Raw genomic sequence first — 27,790 nt, 5'->3', positions numbered from 1 at the left:
AATTTACGGCTAGACTGCTGCACACGCACAGATGTGTACTGACACACACCCACACATTAATAAGACTGGAGGAAGCAAAGCAAATGTGCAGATTAACAACGTGCACAGTCAATTGCCATGATAAATTGCTGACAGTCATGAGGTGAACTGAGAAGTTGATGAGTACTTAGATTAGACACACACACACACACACACACACACACACACACGCGCACGCGCGCGCTGTGGGTGTAGTGGAGTGTTTTAGCCTGCGTATAAACTGGCTGCCAGCTGGTGGAGGAGACAGTGAGGGCTTGTGTTAGACTCAGAGGACACAGCCAGGACGTACGAGAGAGAGGACTCCGCTTGTTATGGGAGGCGGTGCTCTGGACACACTTAACCAATCAAGAAAAAGAAAAAAAAAATCTGAAAAACACATGTTGGCTGTTGCTCAAACTTTTTAAAGGCAAGGACCCCCAAAATAGAGCACCGAAGTCCTGACGTAACTCGCTCATCCCTTCGATTCCCCTGGTTCGCGGAAGTAATTTCTCTATGGAGAATAACATGGGGTGATCTTAATATTGTCTACTATAAGCGTTGTGGTCCAAAAATAAACAAGCTGTCTCTGCGTTATTGTCAGGGAGGTGTCTCTGTATTGTTTGCAACCGTCAGTCACTCATATATGATACAGTCTGCTTCTAGCGAAAATGTAACTAATTCAGTAGCAGTAACATTAGCATTTTCTCTCAGTCAGTTGATTCTTCATATCCATATGAGTGAAGTGGCCGGGATGACATGTTTATTTTTCAAACACAGTTCTTATATGAGGCGATCTAACATCCCCCTATGGGGATTATAATGCAAATAAAAAGTACATGAACCTGTGGATTTGCGCCCTCTACCGATATTGACGTCAGACTTCGGTGCTCTATTGTATGTTTATTTGACCGCCGAAACCCCATCTCAAAATATTTTCTTCCAGGGACCCCCATAGGATTTTAGTTAAAAATGTTCTCTGTGATGTGAGTGTGACAGACAAGACACTTGACAAGCACTTTGCATTTGATTGCATTCCTCATAAAAGCCATTGCCAGGCCCTGTATCTCAAATGGTCAAATAAATATTTGATTAGGGAATATAATATGTCTTTTGTATTCTTTCTGTATATCAGCAAAATGTAGATTTTATGTCAGACATTATTGAGGGGAAATAAGATTATCAGATATAAAAAAAAACACAGCTTATTCAAACATTTGAACACACTTTCACGATTTTTCGAAAGTAGCAGATCTACAAGCTCATGGCATGGCAGTGGCACGAAGTGACGCACCATGAGCTTGTAGATCTGCTATTTTGGAATTAATTATAAAATAATGGTTAAATAAGTGGTCAAAATAGAAAATGACACAGATGCTTCCCCGGTTTTAACAGGTTAAAGGCACACAAATGCACTGATGCCACTGCCAGCAGACACACATCCATCCATACGCACACCAAAATGCATGCGTCCGTCCACCCAGATATGCATTAGGCCAGTAAATCTAAGCTAAAGAGGGGCGTGACCCAAAATAAATTCCAATAGTAATCGTTCAAGGTATTTTATGATCCTTAGGGTCATCCAAATATCATATTAAAAATTGATTATCTATTCAAAATGTCCTTGGCACAGAGCAAGACTGCTGCTCGCTTAGGCCATTTCACAACGCCACGCCGCACGGACAGCCTCAATTAACCTAGCGCCACACAGTCCTGTCCTCCAGCCTCAATGTGCCCTGCTTATAAATACCAAATTAACAATCATCTTAATTTAATTCATTTTTTTCAAAAACAACTCATATACCGCAGATCACGTGTCACCAGTGAAATGCATTCTTCCGAGACGGCACATACTACAGTGATACAAGCGCGACACCCGAGACTGACACAGGACGCCTCTCACTACACTTCTTTCCTGCTTCTTTCTACCACCACCACAATCTACTAAGTCATGCCAAAGTCATTTGCAAAGTTTAAACTGCTCGAACGTCACTGGATATAACTTTTAACTACACGTGGGTGTCACACTCCTCTCCCACACCACCTCCTTCGCCGTGCCACACAAATACAACAGGGTTTTTCCGAGTCCCATTCAGCCCGGGACGGGTGAATTAGCAGCCACAACGTTACGTGCGCCGAGACCACAAAATGGAATGAGGGGGTCCATTTGGCTACACTCCCAAAGTTACATTACTGTGACTGCGCAATGACTGCCATCCCGTGCAGTCGACAAAAAAAAAAAGATAAATACATACAGAGATGCAATGACAGTTAATTAATGACAGATATCTAGCTTATATAATAACATTAATTTTGTGCCCAAGTTCAACCCAACTTCTCAAGATCGTCCATTAACAATTCCCTCACAATCAATGTAATCTATTATATCGCATTACCCAGTTACCCACTGTACATCATTTCCTGTTCATATATTAGAACGGGTAAGGCCATAGTTATATACATTTTGGACCATGGTAAATTCAGGGGTTGAACATTGGGGTACCATTGAAAACCTATATGGCAACAATGTCACATTGAATTATGCAGCATTAAGTAGTGAATTAAGTAGCAAACTAGGGGTTTTCATGATTCTGAACCCATTCCAACCCATTAGATCAGGGGTTCCCAAACTTTTTTGGACCAGGTACCCCTTTTGGGGTAGATATTTTTCCAGGTACCCCCTCATCCTCGCAACACAGATAACAATATATTTACAACCACAAGCAGTGTTTCCTGCAGGAAAAAGCTTTGGCATGGTGCTGGGCGCAGGCCGCAGGGGGGCCTTCTTGCGTCGAACATTTTGATTAATTAATTAATTTGATTCAATAATTAATTAATAAGATTAATAAATTAAGATTAATTTGTATTATTGCTCTTGTATTGCTATTGGAGACACTGGGGGGACACTGGGCAGGCACTGGGGAGGCACTGGGGAGACACTGGGGAGGCACTGAGGGGACACTGGGGAGGCACTGGGAAGGCACTGAGGGGACACTGGGGAGGCACTGGGAAGGCACTGAGGGGACACTGGGGAGGCACTGGGGAGACACTGGGGAGACACTGGGGAGCATGGGGAGGCACTCAGGGGGACACTGGGGAGGCACTCAGGGGGACACTGGGGAGGCACTCAGGGGGACACTGGGGAGGCACTCGGCTGGGCACTGGGGAGGCACTCGGCTGGGCACTGGGGAGGCACTCGGCTGGGCACTGGGGAGGCACTGGGGAGGCACTCAGGGGGACACTGGGGAGGCACTGGGAAGGCACTGAGGGGACACTGGGGAGGCACTGGGAAGGCACTGAGGGGACACTGGGGAGGCACTGGGAAGGCACTGAGGGGACACTGGGGAGACACTGGGAAGGCACTGGGGAGACACTGGGGAGACACTGGGGAGGCACTCAGGGGGACACTGGGGAGGCACTGGGGAGGCACTCGGGAGGCACTCACGGGGACACTGGGGAGACACTGGGGAGGCACTGGGAAGGCACTGGGGAGGCACTGGGGAGAAACTGCAGCCACTGGGGAGACATTGGGGAGGCACTGGGGAGGCACTCAGGGGAACACTGGGGACGCACTCAGGGGACACTGGGGAGGTACTGGGGAGCCACTGTGCAGACACTGGGGAGGCACCATGGCGGACACTGGGGAGGCACTGGGCAGACACTGGGCAGACACTGCAGGGCAGACACTGGGGTGGCACTTGGGGAGGCACTGGGGAGGTACTGGACATTTCATATCACACACACACCATGATTCACTAGCCCCCTAAAAAAAAAAACCCTGGCTATGCGTCGCGTACCCCTAGGGGTCCGCGGACCCCACTTTGGGAACCGCTGCATTAGATTATCATTAGATGTCTTTATTATCCACAAGGGAAATTTGTTTTGCTCAGGTCAATGCATACAGGACAATAAATAATTATACAAATACAATAAAACACCCAGCAAAGTACTAGTAAAATAATTCTAAAAATGTTAAAGCTATTTAAAAGAAAGCAAAGTCTCTCTCCACACCATGAAACACTCATAATGTGTGTGTGCTTGTGTGCATGCATGTGGCATGTGTGCGTGCATGCGTGCATGACCATTATCAGTGCTCAGTCCAGTTCATCTGCCTGTGTGTGTGTGTGTGTGTGTGTGTGTGTGTGTGTGTGTGTGTGTGTGTGTGTGTGTGTGTGTGTGTGTGTGTGTGTGTGTGTGTGTGTGTGTGTGTGTGTGTGTGTGTGTGTGCGCGCGCAGCGCGCAGCGGGCAGGCACGCACGCCGGGGGCACTGGCAAGCAGGTCCAGTTGAGGTGAATCAGGTATTGGGGGTTTGTATTTGTTAAGGAGCCTAATGGCAGAGGGGATGATAAATAACTATAAGGGTCCATTTGGTTACCAACATTCCATCATTTAGCTGGTGACCACCTGGAACCCCCAAGGACCACTGGTTGGAAACAAGACATGTGCAATGTCTGTACCAATACCAACTCATACCAACCCAGTATACCCAGTAGGTATACTGGGAGTTTTACCGGTGGAATGACATACAAATGGGGCCAATAGAAAGGGGGTGGGGGGGGGGGGGGGGAGTATACCTTAGTGATACATACATATTCCCAGCCTCAGCCTAGTTAGTGAAAAAGGCTGCAGAGAGGAGGATGACCATGAACGGTGGCCAGCAGCACCCAGGTCTCGTCCCGGGGGTTGACTGGGTTCCTGGAATGGATTCCCTGGAATTTGGAAAAGGATATTTTATCTGTTTAAAAGTCATAACTTCCCGTTAAAAATGGTTGTAAACTTGTAATCAATGTGTTGGTAAGTATGTATAAAGTTAGTATGAAGCCCTAACAATATGCTAAAGGTTGTGCTGAGGCTTCGTTCTAATGTTGCTCCCGATCCGATTCCGATCATTTGATTTTGAGACATGCCGATACCGATTTTTCCAGATCCGATCTTTATATTTTACACTTATGCCATGCGAGAAATGTCACTCTAGTCTAGTCAAAGTTAAAACTCTTGTAGAGAAAACACCATTTGCATGGCTTTGGCTATCATTCAAAGATAGATAGGCCTACTACAGGATATTATTTCCGGAAAAGCAAGATTATGCCCTCATTCTTGGTTATTATTGGTTGAAAGGGTTGACAGCTTTAAATTCCTTGGCACCAGCTTTAAATTCCTTGGCACCACTATTTGCTGCTCCCTGAAATGGGAAGTTAACACTAGTAACATCCTGAGTAAAGCCCACCAGAGGCTTCACTTCCTGCGTCTCTTAAAGAAGTTCGGTGTGACTGGGGAGCCACTGTGGAGTGTCCTCGTCTTCTCAGTCACAGTGTGGTATGGAAACACAACTGTCTTAGAGAGGAAACAGCTGGAAAGGGTGGTACGCACGGCATCTAAAATCATTGGCCTCGACCTCCCATCTGTCTCCTCTATCTACACCACACGCACTGAGCGTAGGATGCAGAAGGTGATTACTGACCCCTCCCACCCTGCTCTGTTTTTGCACCCCTGCCCTCAGGTAAAAGACTGCGGTCTCTAAAGTGCAATACCTCCCGCTTTAAGAAAAGCACTTAATATCCTGAGGCTGTTCGCCTCCTGAATGCTGACCCTCTCTTCACTCGCACTTTACAGCGTGAAGCTGCTTCATTAGAATGATGAACCTTGATGAATTGCTATTTATTTGAAATGAATTGTAACGTTCTGCATTCTCATTTATTGGTCGCTCTCATATGATGTTTGTACTTTTGTATCTTTTTCTATGATGTTTGTACTTTTTCTACTGTCTGAATATGTTATGTGAATTAATTGTCTGTTTTTAGTGCACTGAAACAAATTCCAATCAACTGTTGACATGGCAATAAAGTCTTGAATCTTGAATCATATCATGCATAGTGGGGGTTGCATTTGTTTTCATCATGGGTCTATTTCACACCTCTGTGAATGTCTTTGTTGCATAATCTTTGAGACCAAAATTTGGTCTCAAAGATCATGCAACAAAAACATTTAATGTTTGCCACTGCTGGAACTATTATCAAGCATAAACATGGCAGTTTTCACAAAATATCATTGTTTATAGACCCTAACCCTTTAGACACAAGCCTATTTTATTGAAATAAAAAAAGAAAATCGCAGATTTATTTCTCCCGATCATTTGAAAATTACATGATTTCCGATCGGGATATCCCTAATTTGCACGTTTATTTATTTGCCTGCACTTAGTGCACTCGCACACAAAAAGTACCGTAATTTCCGGACTATAAGCCGCACCTTTTTACCCATGATTTGAACCCTGCGGCTTATACAACGGTGCGGCTTATCTATGGATTTTTACAGCTAAAGCAGAGCCATCTAAGACTCTGAGCTAACGTAACGGCCACTAGGGGGCCTTCTAAATCTATCTATGGCTGGTCCCTTAGAGTATTGGCTGGTCCATGCATGCAGGCTCTTTGCAGCTGCCGTTCTGATTGGCCAAAATTCACAGCTGTTGTCAAAGTTACAAGTCTACACTGCCTCACGGATGGACGCCTTGTGAGCTTGTAGATCTGCTATTTTCGTTGTGCAAGACATTTCTACGGAGCAGCATAGCATTAGCATGTTGTTACTTTGGAATGGATTTATATGTTATAGGCACGGAGGAGAGGCCAGCGCTGTTTGAAAAACGATGGGATGTTGTTCATTCAATTCATACAAGCCTAAATGTTCACATCAAGTTACAACCACAGTTCCTTTGGTCTTTATAATGGCTAGGTTATTTAATATCACATGCTAGGCTTTCTAGCTAGCAGGCTACATTTGGGCAGAGTGAGGAGGGACTGTGTCTTGAATGCTGCCACTGCAGCCCACACTAGTGGCGCTGACGGCAAAATCCACGTACAGTAGGCTTGTATATGATATGAAAACAATCAGCCAGGATGAATGGATTAGTACGTAGGTTGGAGAAGTAGTCGATCTCTATACTAAAATTAAGAAAGATGACACAGAGACGGTCACTGCTTAATTAAATTAATTTAGGACCTTCCTTCTAGCAGTTAATTTCGTTTTATTAAACACATTTCTCCTGATTTAGCCCATTTTTTGTAATGGCATCATCATGCTATTATGCCCGTGGATATGCAGAGTGAACTTAATGATAAATTAATATGACTAGCCCTTACCCGTATTTGCCCCCCCCCTTGTGGCCGTGGGGGGTACTGCGCCCGGGTGCATTTGTAATTGACTAATAAATTAATTAATGATCATTAATGTGTCAAATCGAAAAAAGGCTTATAGTCCGGTGCGGCTTGTATACGTACATATTTGGGATTTTCCCTAAATTTGGCTGGTGCGGCTTATATTCAGGTGCGCCTTAAATTACGGTAAATAAAAAAAAAGCCAACTGTATTTGTCGTCTCTCTCCTGCATGTCTCTTAACTCATTCACAGATTCTAACACAGCATCATGTCACACTGACCCGTTTCTACAGAAACCAGTCACTGCACGTGTCAAATAATGCAGATTATTTAGCTGTCATTTAACGTAATTGGACATTTAACGTCAGTGACTTTTTACTGACAGCATATCATACTTGCATATGAGTGCAATAGCCTTGATGACCTCACAGGCGTATGCAAAGGCTAAACTCATGTTATTTAGATATAATTTCATGTAGACATAGCACTCTATAGTGTATACTCATAGCTTCACTGTACAGATATTCTACTGTTAGACAGATGCTAGGTTCTTAGCTTGCTTAGGAGTACGAGAGAGAGAGAGCGAGCGCGCGTGCCCCAAAAACACAGAAAAACTCTGTTTTGTGTAGGTTGTGTGTAAGCTCCGCGCGTGAATATTTGTTCTATTCTTGCTCCATTCATCCGGGTGTCCACAGCCCTGAATTCCTGGCTGCCTTCCTGGAGGTACGTGTCCCACGGACCGCCACACGTGGGCACAAGACCGCCATTCAGACATTCAAATTCGTCGAAACGTCACGGGAACGCCCCCAATGTCATTCGCACCGATGACAACATCACAGCCACGCCCCCTTTATCCACGAGTACATCTTGCCTCGGCAACCACGCTGGTATCCCAGTAAAAACCTCCATCGCCGGTTATGCTATTCATTACCATCATCCATCCAACACAATGCAGGCTACCACATCAAGTCAAGGAAGCAGAGTTTTCCATCCAGACTGACACTATGCAGGACATCACAAATAATAATCAATGCTCTCTGTCATATACTGTATGTGATAAACTGATCCATGAGAGACCTGTGGCCGAGATGAAATGCGACGCGTCCACAGGACAATACTCCAATACTTGGGAGAGAAAGACTTTGCGGGGGTGAGACGCAAGCACAGGTCGCTGCACAGGTCACACTGTCAGCCTGGATATGACCAGACTAGGTGCCCACACTTCCCAGTTCCCAGGCGGCTACACCAGCCTCCCGGGCCACTGGGTAACTTTTTCAATATATTTTTGAGGGGCACTAGCCCCTCCTAGGGTTTGTTTTTAGTTCAATGTTTGTTTTAAAAACGCCATTGACAATGAAGGGAAGATTGACATCATATTGTCCCTCATTATGTCATATCGTCTCTTTTTTTGTAATGGCATTTAATGTTTGTGTTGGCACCGTTTGTTTTACATCACCATTACATCACCTAATCAACATGAGTTAGACTTTAATATATTAGTGCCCCTCACTTCACACAAGTGTGATTTCTTTAGCAACAATATACAATATGTTCCTGATACTGAGTGATCAATATACTGAGGATGAACATTTGGGAGGAGAGCAAGGACCAACGGCACAGACACCTCAGAACATACAGATGCTGTAAACTCAAAGGATTTCATTTAGGGCATGTGTCCACACACACACACACTGCGTATTATGAGTGGGAGGGTACTTTGGATATCATCTCCATAGCACTAGCACCATAGAGTTAGAAAGGATAGAGGGCAGACTGCCCCACTCCCTGCTGTTCATTTCAATGGAAGTTGCTCAGTGGCAGTTACTTCAAAATTTGGTGCCCAAAATGCGGAAGTGCTCAATGTTAAAGCCCAGCGGCGCAGGGTTTCCTCGTTATAAATGCAGGGGCCAGGGGCCCGTCTGCAGTTCCATCTTTCGCCACTACGTCTCGCAGCTTCAACGTTGGCAAGCCTTACTAGGGGCTTATGGAGCGCAAGTGTAGTCACACCCCTTAAGCAGGCGGCAGTGTTTTCCTGTGTGTTTTGGGGTGATGAGTGCACACACACACACACACACACACACACACTCACTCAGGCCTCATACGAACATGCTCTGTTCCGTCCGTGTTTCATGGCCGCCTCAATGCTTTTCCAATGGAAGTCACGGGAGACCCCCGTTACTGAACAAACACTATAACAACAACGATTACTATCACAAATTCACAATATAGTGCTTTAACCTTTTACCATTTTTTTGTTTGTTTTAACCATAGAACATCACTTACCCTACCTTTAAACCATAGAGAGCGCATAAACAAAACGTCTGCATATAGTTTGGCTGAGACCATCAAGGTACGGATTAGTTCATCATAATGCTGGTCACTTCTCAGCCAGGGCTATAACCATCTTTAGACATATTTTGGAGCCTCTTTATGTAAGGTATAAACAACTTTCATTCCTCTACATGTGTTCACATACTGTATAGAAAAGGGCAGAAGCCTGTGGTCGCATATGATTTATTCAAATCATTTCTATATCCACCTGCTGGTCTGTATCATGTATCTCACTTTTTCAAGCTAGAAAAACAACAAGAATATCAACACCACAGCACAGGTTAAGGCACATTGGGAAGGATACAATAATATAAGGCTTCTGACGTATGAAACCATGTTAAGTTATAGGGGATTCACACTGAGACGGACTGAGTCCGTTTCCGAATACGGTTGCCTGTTCCCCGCTGGCCATGATTCACATTGCCCGAGATTCAACAGCAAACTCGGGTACACTATACACTTGCATAACACACTTTGATCCTCCAGGCAGGTGGCGTTGTGCTTGATGGCTGGCGCGCACGGACACTGACCATCAACTCTGCGACATTGTCTCCAATAAATCCAGACACACACACACACACACACACACTTCAAAGCACTACCATTGGAACGCACGTTGGATGCGCACTTTGCCATAACGCCTTGCTCCAGCACATTTCGAAACACTCTTTCCGTGGCATGGATGTATAACGCCCTGCTTCAGCACAACAACGGAATCACTTACACTGCTTCAACTTACGCGTGTGTGCGCGGTGTGTGTGCTCACAGCTGTGCATGAATGAATCAACAGGTCGTCACATGCATAGCCCCACAAAAAAGCTGACATTTAATTTGCCCCATACATACACAACCGATTGTTAGAATTTCACGCGGTCTACACTCTGGGAATTAAGTGTGTATATGTATATATATATATATATATATTATCATTTGGTGTATACTGTAATATATATATATCTATCATTTTTTTATATGCCTTTATCCAACGATATTGCGCGAGATGGGGACGTATAAGGCCCATGCACACCAGAGTACACTGACTGAGCGGTGGTGCTGGTCATTAGCAGTAGCACTATGTATCTACACTAGTATCTCTATAGGGATTTTCCCAGCAGTTAATTGAACTGATGCGTACATTTAAAAAAACCTTTATTATAACAGACACAAATGTATCAACAAATTCATTTACTTTAAGACACCGAACATAGACACAACTGTATACGGCCAAAACTTTTGGGGACAAACACTTCACAGCAGCCTCACAACTCCGTTGGACTCTACACCACTTTACTTCTGACTTCTGTTCTTTCCATTGACCTCGACGCCAATTCACTTGACTTCTGTTCTTTCAACATAAAAGGTAAGAATAACTTATGTTTGTTTGTGTGTGTGTGTGTGTGTGTGTGTGTGTGTGTGTGTGTGTGTGCACGCGCGGGTGGTTGACAAACACTTGACCACACTTGTCAACACTACCTGCAGCTTCCACAGATATACAAGCTCACACTATTAAATATAATGTCTTTCCAAAGTTACATCTGACTTGCCTAACATACAGATACCCTGTTACATAAACTACAGTACAGTACACATGCTATTTACCCTGGGTCTACGATGTGTAGCCATCCGTTACTACATGTGAAGGGCACAATACTGGGTTTAAAAACACAGCTGAAACATGAAGTGGAGGCTGTCAAATCCCGCAATTTTCTTCTTCCTATTGCGATGCAACGTAACTAGGCTGAGCCGCCCCAAAATTCTAGTACATGTAAGTAACTGATTAGCCGATTCAATCTACAAGCTCACTTATAGTAATTGATTAGCCGATCTACAAGCTCACAACGTGTTACATCATGATGCGCATTGTCAGCTTGTAGATCTGCTATTTTCATGCATACGGTAACTTTCTTTTACATACATTTTGTCCCTATGTCCGTCCATCCCTACGTCCCTATGTGTATACTACCAGTAGGGGCAAAAGTGGCACTGTTAGTGTTGTGCTAGAAACAGAGAGAGAGATACTAGTGTTGCACTGTTGCATGCTAATTACAATGTAGAAAGAGGTCTGCCAATTTCCCCCACACAGTAACTCTGTCATTTCTCGACCGTTTCGGACACGGGGCGGCTCCCCGGAACCGGACCGGCACCCTGGGCGCGTTCCTTTGGGTCTGGATGTTCCGGGGACCTCCATGGGGAGTTGCAACACAACGGAGTTCACACTGGTGTGATTTATATATATATATATATATATATATATATATGGTTAAATTGATTAGTTATTATCCATCACATGTTGCAGTGCACCTCCGACCATGCTTACAAGAGAAAATAACCCTACTGATTTTTGTCAGCCCATGGTCCCTTGCTTGGACCAAAATGTCCACTTGCACACAACAAAATATCTCTACAAATCTATTTGTGCAGATCCCTGGAGGAAGGCTCCTTTTGATGTTGATGACCCATGGCCGCTTTTACTCTGATTATGTTTGATTAATGATGATATATAGAGCTGATGCTATCATATCTATATATATTTATTAGTAGGCTTGTTTAGCAGGTACTAGGTTATAGGAGGAGCGCCTATTATGTTGCCTGGTACTGGTTGTTGCTTCTGTCCCCTGCAGGTGCTGAACATTGTTGTCCCTAATGTGTTGCCGTCCTGAGGAGGGCCTGGCTTGGAGCCTGATCAGCCCTCGGATTGGTCCTGTGGCAGCTCAGGCCTTGCTTCCTGGACTATAAAGCGCACTCTCCGTCAGGTTTAGTTGTAGTTCCATTTGTCTGTGTGTTAGGTTGTGTCGTTTGGTCATCTGTCATGTAAAGTCATTCCATAATTCTGGGCTCACAGAGCCATTCTGTCCACCATTTCATTATGCACTAAGCCACTTTGTAACTTATTCTGTGAACTGAGTATTAAAGCAGATACTCTTTTATGAACCGTGTTGTTCTTTCATACATGTTACGGGCAGTAAAACCCCTAGACTTGAACAGTTCGTAACAGCACTCAAAAGGAACTCAAGATGTTAACGTCCTGTAGACTTAGAAATAAAACCAATGTTGACTAATCATTACAAGTGGCTCTTATTTTGATGAGGAAGTCAGGACCGGAAGTGCGTTTCAGTTGTAAACAAGCTAAATGACAGTTTTTAGCTGTCAAAGTGCTAGTCGCTAAACCACGTTAGCAACCATATTTGAAAACGATCTGTCACTTAAACAATGTAGGTTACACACGCTGGAATTAAACATAGAAACTGCAGGAAGCATTAGGTGAGTAAATCATTGTATATGTGTTGGACGTTTGTGGTTGTGCTAATGATAAACGGACACCTGCTGCCAGTGGGGTCATCCTACTGCTGCTTAACGACTACACTGTCTGTGACTAGGTTTACTAGTGTAGCGTTGCATCTGCCCGTGTGAATGCAGCAGCATAACGTTGTGGCAGGATACGAACGTCCGTACCGTAGCACCCCCCGCCCGTACCGTGTAGGCTACACAATTACTCATTCAAACAAATACTACCTCTGTCCATACTGTTACTCCACTGGTTAGAGTTGAAACAAAGTACACATTGCTTGAATTGAAAATGTCTTGAGAAAAAGTCACATTACAGCAAACTTTACTGGTTGGTTACTGTTTCACCACTTAAACCCGAGACATTTTTATGACTGAAGTCCCCCAGGGCTCTATACTAGATACCAGTATTTTCTCTACAATGTAGATTGACAAGTCTACATCAAAACTCTTCACAGAGGCCTGGGCCGTTGCTCAGCGGTCCAGGCACCTTGGCTTATAATCCAGTCTGGCAGTGTGCCGCGGGTTCGACTCCCGATCCCGACGGCCTTTACTTTACTGCATGTCACCCCCCCCCCCCTATCTCTCTCCCCATTTCCTGTCAGCCTACTGTATATCCCTCTATCAAACATAGAAAGAATTAAGGCAAAAGCCACCAAAAAAAAACTCTTTGCTGAAAATAAAGCAATCAAAAAGCTCACAATATGTTGCAAACGCGACGGTATGCAACACGTTGCTATTTTTGAATGTTCACCCCAGAATAGGGACACCAGGCCTAGTGGTTATATCTCATCAAGAGGTCGGAGATTTGATGATGACATTTCTAGGTCACACTGACTAGATCTACATGCTAACAACCCAGCGCAATGCGGCACATTGACAGGTTGTAAATCTGTTCATTTTTGCATGCGACACAGCTTTGTACCAGAGAGAAAGGGACAAAAGAGTTTGATGTCATGTTAGCCTGATTTTAACCAGTGATCGGCACTGCAATTCTACTGGGGGGAAAAAAACGTTATCGATGTCTGACTCTGTGCACCAGTGAATGAATTTAAATGACATAACTCTCGACATGGCATGTTAAGGAACAGTTCATGAACTCATGCATTGGAGAAAATAAATAATTAAACAAATTATCTGACATCAGCTAAATTACGTCCATGAGAGGTTCTAAATGTCTGTTTCAATACACTTTTGACTAATTGTCCAGCTTCTGATTTCACTTAATTCAAATATCACTTATTTTTTTGGTTTGTTGTGATAATCCTCCCTACTATAGAGTGTGCTGCCCATATAAGGAGTTCCTCCCTGTCCCCAGTTAAGCCCTGGGGTCAAAAAACCTTAGGTTTAGTTTTTGGCTAGGTGGCCCAGCCTTCATCCAATCAGGATAGAGGGGCCCTCCTCCAATCACGATCGAGCGGGGGCGGGCCTTGGAGTGCGTGCTGATGGCCTGTTGCGTGTCCCCCCACTGTAGTGCGTGCATGTGCACATCTTGTTACCGGGGCAGACCGGGGGGTTTTCCAAATCACTGAATGCTCCTTTAATGCCGTTCTTCACCATACAAGAGTTTCAAGCATTCTCCCATCTCCGTGCCCAAATGGGAGAAAACCGGGTCGGCAGCTTCTGATTGGTCTGTGGGGGCAGGACCAGCGTTGTCGAATGTAAAACTCCAGTCACTTCCTGACTTGCCTACGTAATGGAAATATGACTCGAAAGGACCCTGGCCAGACTGACTTAAGGTGGCCGTACACGTACACTAGCCGATAATCGGGCATTTTTGGCGCTCGGGGGGTGCCCGACTCAATCGGGAGCGATTCTCGGGCATACATTATAGTCTAGTGTGAGTGTATAAAAGATCCAATCGTAATCCCTCCGATCTGTTTGGGGCCGCTCACAGTGCGATCGGGCCGATCGCGCTATGTTTGATATTTGCTCTGCCCCCGCAACCCCCATCTCCTCGTCCCCTCTCCTCTCCTCCTCCCCTGTCCTCTCCTCCTCCTCCTCTCCCCCTCTCCTCTCCACTCCCTAGGGCCGAGAATCCTTGGGTGCGCTGTGCCAGAGTTTTAAAACCGTGTAGTGTGTGCTGCATAAAATAATCAGATAAAACGATTTCATATTAGCTTACGAAAAGACCCCCCTCCTAAAATAGCTTGCTTGTAGATCGGCTAAAATAGTCAATCTACAAGCTCACAAACAGGTCGCAATGCAACGCGTTGTGAGCTTGTAGATCGGCTTCTTTCACTATTTCTGAAGATTTGTGTTCCATTTCCGAAAAAGTAAGGCTTTTGGACAGTTTTCCACCTGACATATGATTTCATATTAGCTGATGAAAACATTCCCCCTATAAGCTTCTATTTCCATCGCAAGCTTCAGTATCTCCTTGTCATGTCATTTTCTAATCTTAATGATACACATTTATTACCATTATTAAAGGCCACCATATTGACATTGATTTGATTTTGATTCATAGTAGGAATTATGTGAAATGCCAATTCTTTAACCTTCACCCTAAACTGTCACCCACTTCATAAAAGACACACAAAGAAGCCTCAATGACTATGTCTTATTGATTCGGAGTGTCACACCTCCACGAAAGCCTCTTGGCCTAATGACCTCCTGGGGTATGACACATCAGCAACCCAGGGGGGAAGCAGGCCCAGAACCCTGACCCCTCTTTAACACACCTCGAATAGTACTGCTGGATACTCTGGAACAGGGAAGGTCGCTAGAGGTCATTTCACTTTAAAATGGTTACAGCCGACTGATAACGGGAGTGCGTCCTGACTGGAGGGAAGAAAAAAGCAATGGGGGAAGCAAGTGAAATCTGGAGGGTACATTTAACTCGGAGAGTGTGCAACTGCAAACAGAACCATATGGACCTGTAAGGATCCGTTTGCACACTCAAGAGTTACAACTTACAAATAAATGTATCAATTTACCCAGTTGTCTGTGTATTGCGGAAGGAGAGTATGAGACATAGGAGGAGACAAGGAGCAGAAGTGTTTGTGAAAGAGGAAGAGACAAGAGAGAGACCCTTACTCAACAGAAATGGGAAACACAGGGACAAGACCGTGGTGGCTGACACAGCACCTCTGGAAAGGCCATTTTAAATATACTTTATTTATATTCCCTGAGGGAGATATGTGAGGAAAGGTCTTGTTGTTGTTGTTGTGGTAACCAAAGTCAGTCAATTTCAACCTACAATCCAGATAGAAATATGCCTTGGGCTTAGGGAGGAGCTAGAGAAAATGCAGAGGGGTCACCAAAATTAGTAGGGGTCATCCTCTGAATTTTTAGGAATTCAAACCAGCACTATTTATTGCAACAAACTATCAATTGATGGCTCTGTGAAAAGAGAAAACAACATGTCTGAGACTCAATTACACTAAAGACTAAATGCTGGGTAAAACATAGTTACGAAGATGCATTATGGGGGCCTTTTAATCTCAAACAGTGAGTGGACTGAAGCCCTACAGGAGAACCCCTACAGTAGGACCCCTACAGGAGGACCCCTACAGGAGGACCCCTACAGTAGGACCCCTACAGTAGGACCCCTACAGTAGGACCCCTACAGTAGAACCCCTACAGTAGGACCCCTACAGGAGAACCCCTACAGGAGAACCCCTACAGTAGGACCCCTACAGGAGAACCCCTACAGTAGGACCCCTACAGGAGAACCCCTACAGGAGGACCCCTACAGTAGGACCCCTACAGTAGGACCCCTACAGGAGAACCCCTACAGGAGAACCCCTACAGGAGAACCCCTACAGTAGGACCCCTACAGGAGAACCCCTACAGGAGAACCCCTACAGGAGAACCCCTACAGGAGAACCCCTACAGTAGGACCCCTACAGGAGAACCCCTACAGGAGGACCCCTACAGTAGGACCCCTACAGGAGGACCCCTACAGGAGGACCCCTACAGGAGAACCCCTACACAGGAGGACCCCTACAGTAGGACCCCTACAGGAGGACCCCTACAGTAGGACCCCTACAGGAGAACCCCTACACAGGAGGACCCCTACAGTAGGACCCCTACAGTAGGACCCCTACAGGAGAACCCCTACAGTAGGACCCCTACAGGAGGACCCCTACAGGAGAACCCCTACAGGAGAACCCCTACAGGAGAACCCCTACAGGAGAACCCCTACAGTAGGACCCCTACAGGAGAACCCCTACAGGAGAACCCCTACAGTAGGACCCCTACAGGAGAACCCCTACAGTAGGACCCCTACAGGAGGACCCCTACAGGAGAACCCCTACAGGAGAACCCCTACAGGAGAACCCCTACAGGAGAACCCCTACAGTAGGACCCCTACAGGAGAACCCCTACAGGAGAACCCCTACAGTAGGACCCCTACAGGAGAACCCCTACAGTAGGACCCCTACAGTAGGACCCCTACAGGAGGACCCCTACAGTAGGACCCCTACAGGAGAACCCCTACAGGAGAACCCCTACAGTAGGACCCCTACAGGAGAACCCCTACAGGAGAACCCCTACAGTAGGACCCCTACAGTAGGACCCCTACAGGAGAACCCCTACAGGAGAACCCCTACAGTAGGACCCCTACAGGAGAACCCCTACAGGAGAACCCCTACAGTAGGACCCCTACAGTAGGACCCCTACAGGAGAACCCCTACAGGAGAACCCCTACAGTAGGACCCCTACAGTAGGACCCCTACAGGAGAACCCCTACAGGAGGACCCCTACAGTAGGACCCCTACAGTAGGACCCCTACAGGAGAACCCCTACAGTAGGACCCCTACAGGAGAACCCCTACAGGAGAACCCCTACAGTAGGACCCCTACAGTAGGACCCCTACAGGTGAGCCCAACATAAAGCCAGAAGTGGTAGTTATTATGTCATTCACTGTGCAAGTTGGGCAGCAGGACAAGACGTGCAACATAATTAATTAAACATTTGGCACCTCAAACATTCATTTACAAATAAGCTTTGTGGGATCGTTAAATGTGACAGTAACACTAAATAGTGGTGTCCACACTCCACTCATTCACTGCCTTATTACGGATCGCCAGAAGATGAACCTGCCAATTTTCATCGCACATGAAGCACTCAAAGAATCAACAGACCACAACAATTAAAAGTCGCTGTGTAATAATATCTAGTGAGTTCAGTTGTATCAAGTGGATCAACTCAATATATTGTGACACAGGGCTGCTGGTCCATGAATTTATTCAAATGTAGCACTGGGTAAGATGAAAGCAACTCCTTTAACATTTTCCATTACAAAATATATATAAATGTAACATCCATTGTGTTGCGTATTAATAATATTTCTCTGTTCTCCTCTCCCCTACAGTCAAGAAAGTCCCGATTTGTTTTTTTGTGACATGCATGAATTAATTGCATTTCACAAAGTAATAACTTGTATTGGTTCTATCATGCCTGAATCTTCTTTTACATCCGTATTTCCCATGCAAAGCCAGAGTAATAAAGTACAGTATTTATCAAACCAGGGGATGTACAAACAGATCCCCCCTCAGAACCTCAACTTACTGCTGATATACAATCACGTCCCATGATCGGTAGTTATGAATGAAGTCCACTACATAGCTCCGGAAACTGTACAGAATTACAGATGTTTTAAAATGTATTTATAATCCATTTGGTTTTGCCAACCAGCTGATAAAGAGAGGGGTTGTATTCATAGTTTTATACCCAATAACATAAACAAAGCACATCAGGATTTGTGAAGTAATTAGTTTGTAGAGAAGTACAAACAATACTCCACATGGTCACTCTCTGCTTAACATAGCAACAATTGGGTGATTTGCAGAAAAGGAGAACCATGCTGATGTGCCCAGTTATCACTGTTCACTCCGTCTGTCACAGCCATCTTCACTAGAGCTGGCCCAGTGGACAAGTGTGCCTGGAGTACCCAGCCAACAACCATCAATTAAACATCCCTCTATACGGCCAGCCAGCCACCACTTCAGGAATCAAGTAAGGCTGTCTACAAACCTATGGTATGACAGCATGTTAGTTAAGTTAATTTGCCGATGAGACAGGCCACCTGCTGCCGATCATGTGCATAATTATATAGTCTACTCTAAGTTTATTGTGAGCCTAATTCTCCCTGGGCCAAACTAGGCCATCAAAACTCAGAACGTGCCACAGTGGATCTGAAAATCAGACTGACTGTATTTCCTTTGTTCTCGGATGGCGAGAGTGAATGTGGCTGTATCGTGTGTGTGTGTGTGTGTGTGTGTGTGTGTGTGTGTGTGTGTGTGTGTGTGTGTGTGTGTGTGTGTGTGTGTGTGTGTGTGTGTGTGTGTGTAGAGAGAGCATGTTTGTGCATATTTTCAAGAAAACAAAAAAGCAAGTCCAGCCACTTCACTTTGCACAACCTGTTGAGTGTGGGGTGTGGGGGTCAATTGTGTGTGCTCCCCAAAGGAAGTTTTCATTTGTTCAGTTTTCTGCCAGAACTTTCAAATGGATAGAGGACAATATGTGACTATAGTACCCGACCGGTGTGGCTGTGTATTTGGAATGCATGAAATATATGTAATATCATAGCCATTCTAGGGCTAGTTAGTTACATGCAAGGTGATGGTCCCTGTGTAGTATGTCTCCTAAGCTTTCCCACATAGGAGGTAGTCAGGTACTGCAACCTGACAAACTGATCATTTGTATTTTGTTTGAGTGTCACATTTGTCAAGATAATGTCTTGAGGAGTGTGATACAACTTACAATTGACAGCTACATGGTTTACGTATCGTGCCACTGAGATGGATTTATGTATTGTCAGAATGTCACACAATGTACATTTGTCTTTACTTAGTTAACGTGTCAAAAGGACTAGTTCTATATAGTCAAAAAAGTTAATCTGCACTGTACAAATGGATACAATAGGTCCTATATAAATAATGACAACGGCAACTTTGTAATATAATAGTAGTACCGTAGTACAGGATACTGTATCCTTGTCCACTAATTACATTCTTAGGAATATCTATCCTGAGACAATACGTCAAAGGCAAAGCCTTAATGTTTGTAATGTGACATTACTTTATGGACCACCAGAAGGTGAGGACAGAAGAAGCCCACCTTTTATCTGCAAATTGATAGGTCAAACATTTCTGAAATCAGTAATCCTAAGAGCCAAACTTAACCAATTTAGCTTTAAACTTGGATATTGATATGAAAAAGGTTGAAAACCACTGCTGACTGCTCTACTGAATACTTGATTTCTAATGGGAGATAATGATAAGATAATTAAACAGATGCCATCTATTATCCTTGTCCGTCCTAGTGTACTTTGTATTCATCATCATTCTGCTGTGAATAGGCTACTACTACCCTAAACATTCTGGATCTTGCAGTAATAGGTCGACCCCTCGCAGTTTTTAAATTAATGCATAATTTCAACAATCAACACCTTGACGTGTGACGGTGTGATACCCTGCTAAACCAAAGCAATGCCCACAGTACAGTAACATGACACTAGCTCTGGAAGGCTATGGACCAGAGCTAACATGACACAAGACACGTACAAGAGTCAACAAGACACAAGCCGACCGTACATGAATAGACAGCTGATATGATTCAGTCAGTGGTGTTGTCTGTCTGGAGTCTCTGGACTCTGAAGCGAGCGGCGGCGGCAACACGTTTTGGGTTTTTTTTAGGATACCGACCGGGGGTTGACTAAGGTAACGGTCCACGTGATTCAATGTAGTTGAACGGGGACGGGAACCTGCAGACGGACGGAGCCTAAAAGTTGCATGTTCCAGTTCGTGTTTTGAGTTTGATCTGCAATACAAGGCAGAATGTCGACATCAAAGTTGATGCTGCTTTGGCTTGGTTGTGTGTGCTGTCTGTGCATCAGACAGTGGGTGTCGTTTAGAATGTTATGTGTAGTGTGAGTCAGTCGAGGCCAAATCAACATTCGACAAGACGAACGGCTGATATTATTTTTGCTTAAACAACGTGTCGAATACATGCTGTGTCTTTACGGATACATTAACCTTTATGTGGGATAGTATATATACTTGTTGGTTGCTCTTCTCTTCGCCTGCCTTCCCCCAAAGCTCCACAATGTCACAGCTCACTGCAGTCTAAAGCGAGGGGCGACAACATCCACCCTGAAAATGCATCAACTTTCCCCTTGTCCCTGGATTCGACTAGACCAGACCCTCATTCAGCATAACCCGCTTCTTGAACTTGGACAGCTCGCGGAAGAGTGGACCGTGCTTTTTTCAAGAACATTCCAGGCTATATGGGAGAACAGAATCGGTCCTGTCGCTCATATGAGAACCACCACCACCACCATTATTTATGACAGACGAGCAAGAGGAGCGTCCGCGAACGGTGTCCGACTCCCCGGGTACATGAACAGCGTGCATCGCGGCGAGCACACGGCAGCCCCCATATAATGCACTTTTGCGTCCCAAATAAAAGATCCCCGGTCCGGTGTGCAAACTGCAGGGCCCGGCGCCGCCATACACCACCACAGGCACACAGAACAACACGTATAGCATGCCCCCAGCCAGCACCAAGCGAGCGGAAAAGAGACACGCGCATACTGAAGAGAGAGAACAATACGGAATCGTGACGGTAAAACACCAACGGATACATGGAGCCAGAGACACGCCGAGAAGCCTTTTTGAGTTAAACGAACTAACCTGTTTGGTGTACGGGTACAGTCCACTGGATACTGGGGTTGAATCCGACGAGTTAAATTCACTACCAGTAAAACAAAGAGGCGAAAATCTACGGGTGATGCCGAAACAGGCCGAAACAACACTCTGGGAGCCGTGCTGGGCATGCGCAGAGTCTACGAGGAAGGATGGGGGGCAGTGGGGAGGGGGGGGAGGGTGGTTGAATGACGAGGGAATGACGGCAACTCATTTAGCAATCTGTCTCTCATTCATTCATTTTGGTCGAAAAAGAAAGTTCCAAATAAATGAATGTGACACTGAGTGAGAAGATACAATTTTGCAAATGATTTGCATACCTCCAGCCACACACCCACTTGCCTACATTAATGACCCCTTTGTTTTAGGAGACGTGTGTAGGAAAACAAGATAGATCAAAGTGTCATTTGAATTGTTAGACAAGGATTGATTGATTGAAAGAAAGATGTATTAACAGATTGGGGAACTACAGTACATTTCAAGCACAACTCAATACAAAACTGTTAACTGTGGACCTCACCATAAAGCATTACACTTGTTTACAATAGGGTCCACCATGTTCAATTAATCATAACATTTAGAGACATGATACAAATATGCACTTCTATATAGCCAAAAACAGGAACATATCATAGAGGAGGAAAAAAGTGAAGAACAAAAAAACATACAGTGAGGGGGGAAAAGGGGTGGGCACTGGGTGGGGGAATCAGATTTAGCGGGGGCCAGTTTCGAATTGCTGCCGTCCGTAGGTGCCCTTTGAGAGCACATTTGAAGGAGTCAAGAGATGTGCATGTCTTAATGACTGTTGGTAGGGCGTTCCACATTTTGGTGGCATAGGAGCAAAAATAATTTTGTGTTTGTGCCGAATCTGGCTTGCACATGGTTTGTTGAACTCCCTCTGCATGGGTGTGGACTTCGTTGACATTAAAGAAGTATTTAGACAGGTACATGGGTATCTTGGTGGTGTATCGAATCTTGTGGACCAGACCCATTGCAAGATGCTGTACTCTGTCGTCAACCCTAAGAATTCCAGCCTATCAAAGTGGGCAGGGGTGATGTGGGTTCGGGGAGTGAGGCCAAGTAGTAGCATGACCAGTTTGTTTTGGGAAGTCTGGAGCCTTGTTTTAAGGGCCTATGAGGTTGAGGTGCTGTGGTACCAAGAGGTACATGCATAGTTGAAGAAACCTTGTACGAGGGCTCCTGTAAGGGTGTTTTTGTTGACCAGTGAAGAGATCCTGTATAGGAATCTTGTTCTTTGGTTGACTTTTTTGATTACCCCCAGTTCAAATATTTTAATTTTATTCTTGAAAGGTTTTGGAACCCTTGCTATAAACCAATGCCAGTGGTTCTCAAAGCAGGGTCCAGGGGGGGTCCTTGAAAGTAAAAAGTGTGAAAATCACTGCTCTAAAGTCTGTTGAGATGGTAATGTAGGCTACTTCAGTAGGAGCCCCAACCAACCTTGGCACTCATCCAATGAAACTCATTCACCAATACCTTCGTAATTTTTCTTCTTAAATTAAGTTATAAAGTTCATTCCTTAGAAAAGTCAAGTCAGATTCCTTCTTAGAAGGCAGAATTGTTCGTAATTATGTTCTTATGATGATGAATCCCAATCCTCGTAACTTGAGGGGCGTGCCAGTTATGCTATTATCATAGGCAGACGCCCCACCTATCTCATTTAGCATAGAAATTAACATAGTGAGCCACCCCACCAACCCCCATGTAAGGGCATGGTCCTGCCTTTGTGTGATTTAAATCACAGGAAATCGCATCACACAGTGGGTCCAGGCACTGCCCACCAGCTGCTCAAAGCCCCGGAAGATATCAAAGGAACGGTTGAAGTGCTCCAGTGCCTGGGCTCTCATTTTGCTTGCGCAAAAATAATCCACTTTGTGCTTGCACCCCAAAAAAAGCGGAGAAAATGGAGCAGGTTTGGAGGAGTAGCCTACATCACTAGGACCCAGGAGAGGATGTTCTTCTGGAATGAGTAGCTGAAGAAATTCAACCTACAACAGAAAATGATGCTTCTACATGTATGGATGGAGTAGTGCATCCTCACCACATCATCACATATGGTTTGCTGCACTGCCAAGGACACGGTTGTAGGTTGCGAGAACTTGTGACCTGCCATCTCTCCATGATCTGTACTACAGGATCATCAGGAATCACTGCTGACTCTTCTCGTTCGATCCACAAGAGGTGCAGTTTTTCCCCCATGACAGTAGGGCACACACACAACCCTCCCCATGTTGTGTTGCTGTCTGCAACACAAACATACCCCACCTTGTCAAATTCTTTACCTTAATAATTTTGGCAAAATAAATAATTCTGATTCTTACATTTTACCTGGAGTGACCACAACAGAGTAGTGCTGCTAAGCTGAGGTGAAAAGGGTGGAAGCATTCTTTGTTGACTTCAAAATAAAGCTAGAAGGTCCTGGGTTCGATTCCCGCTGGGGACGCTGTGGGCACTGGCGGCGTGTTCCCTCCTCCGCGTCATCAGTGCCCATACCCGAGGCGGGGGTTGGCGATAGGGCCTTTCTGTGTGGAGTTTGCATGTTCTCCCCGTGTCCCCTAGGGTAGATACCCTCACAAAAAACATGCAGTAATCCTGGTCTCTAAAACTACCTCCCCCTGGCCAGCCGGGGCGCCTGATGGAGGGGAAAGGAACTGGTCGGAATAACGTGTCCCTTCCACGCGCTACGTCCGGCCGGGGAAATTCCCCTCTGTCAGGTGAAAAGAAGCAGCTTGGACATAGAAGGAGGCATGAGGTCAGTCCGCTGCCCCCCCAGGTTGGCAGAGGAAGTGTAGCGCCCAGGATTACATAGATAATTGGCACTGGGTGATAAGAAAACTGGGTTACAAAATCGTGGGATAAAAATTTAGAATTTAAGATAATGTAATTGTGACGAATACCAAACAACTCGCCCCTTTACCAACTCGCCCTGGGCGTACAGCCGGCGGAACTGCACAGCCTGGTATTCCTAAAGTAACCTAAGTAAATTATGCTTAAACGGTTAAACCTAACCTTATTCCGAACCTTAACCTCAGTAAAACTATACGGAAAAAATCGAGGGGCGAGATGGTTTAGGGGCGACCCTACCTGATACCATTGTGACCATAGGTCGCATTTACTATGAATACCTGCATCTCCTGTCCGTTAGTCCCACACGCCTCCATATATGGTCACGCCTCGTGACATCACACCTCCATATAAGGTCATACCTTGTGACATCACACCTTGTGACACGCGGCACACGCCACCATATGGCCATCTCCATATGGAGAACACGACACTGACCTCATCTAACCCTGGATAACCATACTGGATCATCACTTAGATCTCCGTATATGGAGCCTACCTGTAATGTTGATCCCTCCCCACCTGGCCACCAGTCCTTCCTGTTCTGACATTCCATATGTTTTTTCTGTCAAATATGTTTTTATTGAACAGATTATAAATTGTTACAAACATTATGATATGGAATACATATATATTTTTTTTTATGCAACAAAATGAAAGAAAAAATAAACAAGACAAAAAAAGAGAAAGAAATCCCTTAACCCTCCCACCCATACTTCTCAGTGACACTGCATACTATATAATAAGATGATAGAAAGCTCATGGAAAACATCTGAAAAGAAAATGGCGTACAGTCAACCATATCAATGGTATCCTGTCTATTAATTGTTTCTACTCAGGTAATGGACAAGGGGCAGCCAAACCTTTGACATTCCATATGTTGATCTGACCTCATTAAACCCTGTGGGGCGAGAAGCTGCCTCGCCCGCATCCGCCTGGGTGACGGCAGACTGCTGGGCGAGCGCTGGTGATTTGGTATGGGGGATAAACATAATGGAATGAATTCTGTACTATAGCTCACCCCACAAACACAGACTATAGTTGCAATGTCATGCATGGGTCTGAATCCCACATATGACTTATGGAATTTCCTCTCTCTACCCTATATCTTTGTATTTTCTTTCCACTTCACTTAATTGTTCAAATCAAACCACAGAGATTATTTTTGTGTCAACATTGAACAACAGAGGGCCTCTTTCTGTAGTCAAGAGCAAATCATTGTGCAGGAACTATGTATATGTAGTAGAAATTCCTAATACATACTGTACATGCATATGTATTGTGTCTGTCGGGGCACTATGCCTAACTAAGCACACACACACACACACACACACACACACACACACGCACGCACGCACGCACGCACGCACGCACGCACACACACACACACACACACACACACACACACACACACACACACACACACACACACATATAAATTACAATGGCACTCACTTCAAAAGTGAAAATCAAACAGACAGCCACAGGTGTTGGACAAGCCCTGAAAAATAACAATTTGGGCATCAGGGGAAAAGGGGCAGGTGTCATGTCAGGGCCTCCAAAGGACTTCCCCTCCTCCTCCTTCCACAGAGGCATGTGCCAGTCCTTTAACTCCATCCCAGTGTTGCCATGTCGGCTTATTATAAGCGACTTTGGGCTTGTTTTTGTAAAGTTGCTTGTAAATATTGGTAGTTGCAGGTTGCGGTTTTTTGGTGCTTGTTTCTAAAGTAGTCCACTTGCCAGAACATGAACCCAGGCATGTTGAGTACACGTACATCAAAGTTTTATGTTAGAAATGTTGAGTATGGCCCGGGTTCCCAGCATACAGAAAATGCCGGATGCTAACTTGCATATCTTGAGCAATTTTCATGATTGGCATATTATGTGAGCATACTATTAACAACCTATAAGGGGAAAATTATCTAAATTTCATCATGCTTTAAGTACCATGTGACATGTCAAACTAGAGGGTTTTCATGATGCTGAATTCATTCCAAGCATTAGTTTTGCACAAAAAACAGTCCTTTGGCTAAAACGGCCATAATGTTTGTCTTTAGTTCAATGTTTGTTTTGTAAATGCCATTGACAATGAAGGGAAATGTACGTCATAATGTGCCTCATTACGTCATATTGTTTCTGTATTGTTAATGGCATTTGTGTTTGCACCGTTTGTTTTTACATCACCATTACATCACCTAATCAACACGAGTTAGACTTTAATATATTAGCGCCCCTCACTTCACACGGGTGTGATTTTTTGCAATAGAGCGTCGCAGTCCCGCCCCCTCGAGAGACCCGGAAAAGAAATCCCTGTTCATTTTCCTCATAGACTTTTCAGAAAGTATTTATTTAAAGACGTTTACGCCACGGACAAAGCCAACTCTTGTCGTGACAAATCATGACAACAAACACAATTCTTCACACTTTTATTTGGTTTTTCTTCTTTGTAATTATTTGTTTGGTCCAAAATATTGTGTTTGTTGTCATGATTTGTCATGGCAAGAGTTGGCTTTGTACAACGCTTATAAGGTCTTTAAATGAATACGTTTTGAAATGTCTATGGGAAAAATGCATTGGAAACTATTTCCTGGGCCTGGCGTCGTCATGAAAGGGGGCGGGACTGCGACGCTACTGGGCCAGTGCATAGGGAGGAGTTTCACTCAGAACGGGTTATTCTGGTTGACATTTTCCTGCGAGGCTACATTTTCCAGCCTCACTGTAGAGACCATAGAGTATATATATCTATAGAGAAGACACCCGAGTTCTCCTCCCATCCACTTGCATTGAGTTGCTCAAAAGCGCATGAGGCGGATTCACTCCTCCTTCCTGGTAGGAACAGAGTGCATTCTGGGACGGATTGCAATGGTGAGTGGCCCCAAACACATGAACGCGCTGCCGTTGAACACGCACGAGCGTCGTCCGTCGTGAACGTGTACAAGGATAGTCAACGGACAGCGCGTTCATGTGTTTGGGGCCAGGCTGCAATACCTTCATTCGGCCACTATGTCCATTTCGCCTCAAGATTTCCTCTGGGTGCCTTCTCTATAAATATATATACTCTAAGGTAGAGACGCATACCATTATATAAAATAATTAAATAAACACTAGTCAGATGACAAAATAACATATTGATCCACAACAGTAATGGGTCTGCCCTGTTTATACTTGTCCATTCCGTCAGAATTATGCTTCCATTGTAGCCTATAGCAGTGCTTCTATAGGTTGTTAATGGTAGGCTATGGTTACATATTATGCCAATTATGAAAATTGCTCAACATATGCAAGTTTGCATCCGGCAGTTTCTAAATTCTGGGGAACCATAACATTTCTAACATAAAACCTTGGTGTAGCTCACATTAATGTATTTGTCCAAGGACCCTACTACATCTGAAGATATTTTGTGCCAGTGTCAAAAAATATTCCACATTTGTCACTTTTTTTCAATATGTTTTGTTGAAAATATCCTGATCTACAAGCCTATTGCAGTTGCT

General features: G+C 44.7%; 1 protein-coding gene across 1 annotated transcript in view; it reads right to left on the bottom strand.

The window, feature by feature from the left end:
- Nucleotides 1–21,541, bottom strand: part of pcgf3 (polycomb group ring finger 3) — a 64,522-nt gene extending 42,981 nt beyond the window's left edge. The window contains exon 1 of the mRNA XM_083785979.1: nt 21,426–21,541. The gene's annotated coding sequence lies outside the window, so the exon portion shown is untranslated. The remainder of the gene's footprint in view (nt 1–21,425) is intronic.
- Nucleotides 21,542–27,790: the final 6,249 nt, after the last annotated feature.

Source organism: Protomyctophum parallelum (genome assembly GCF_964188405.1).
Source record: "Protomyctophum parallelum genome assembly, chromosome: 16".
NCBI classification, from domain to species: Eukaryota; Metazoa; Chordata; class Actinopteri; order Myctophiformes; family Myctophidae; genus Protomyctophum; species Protomyctophum parallelum.
Note: the sequence above shows the minus strand (reverse complement) of the source record. Positions and strands in the feature narration are given on the sequence as shown.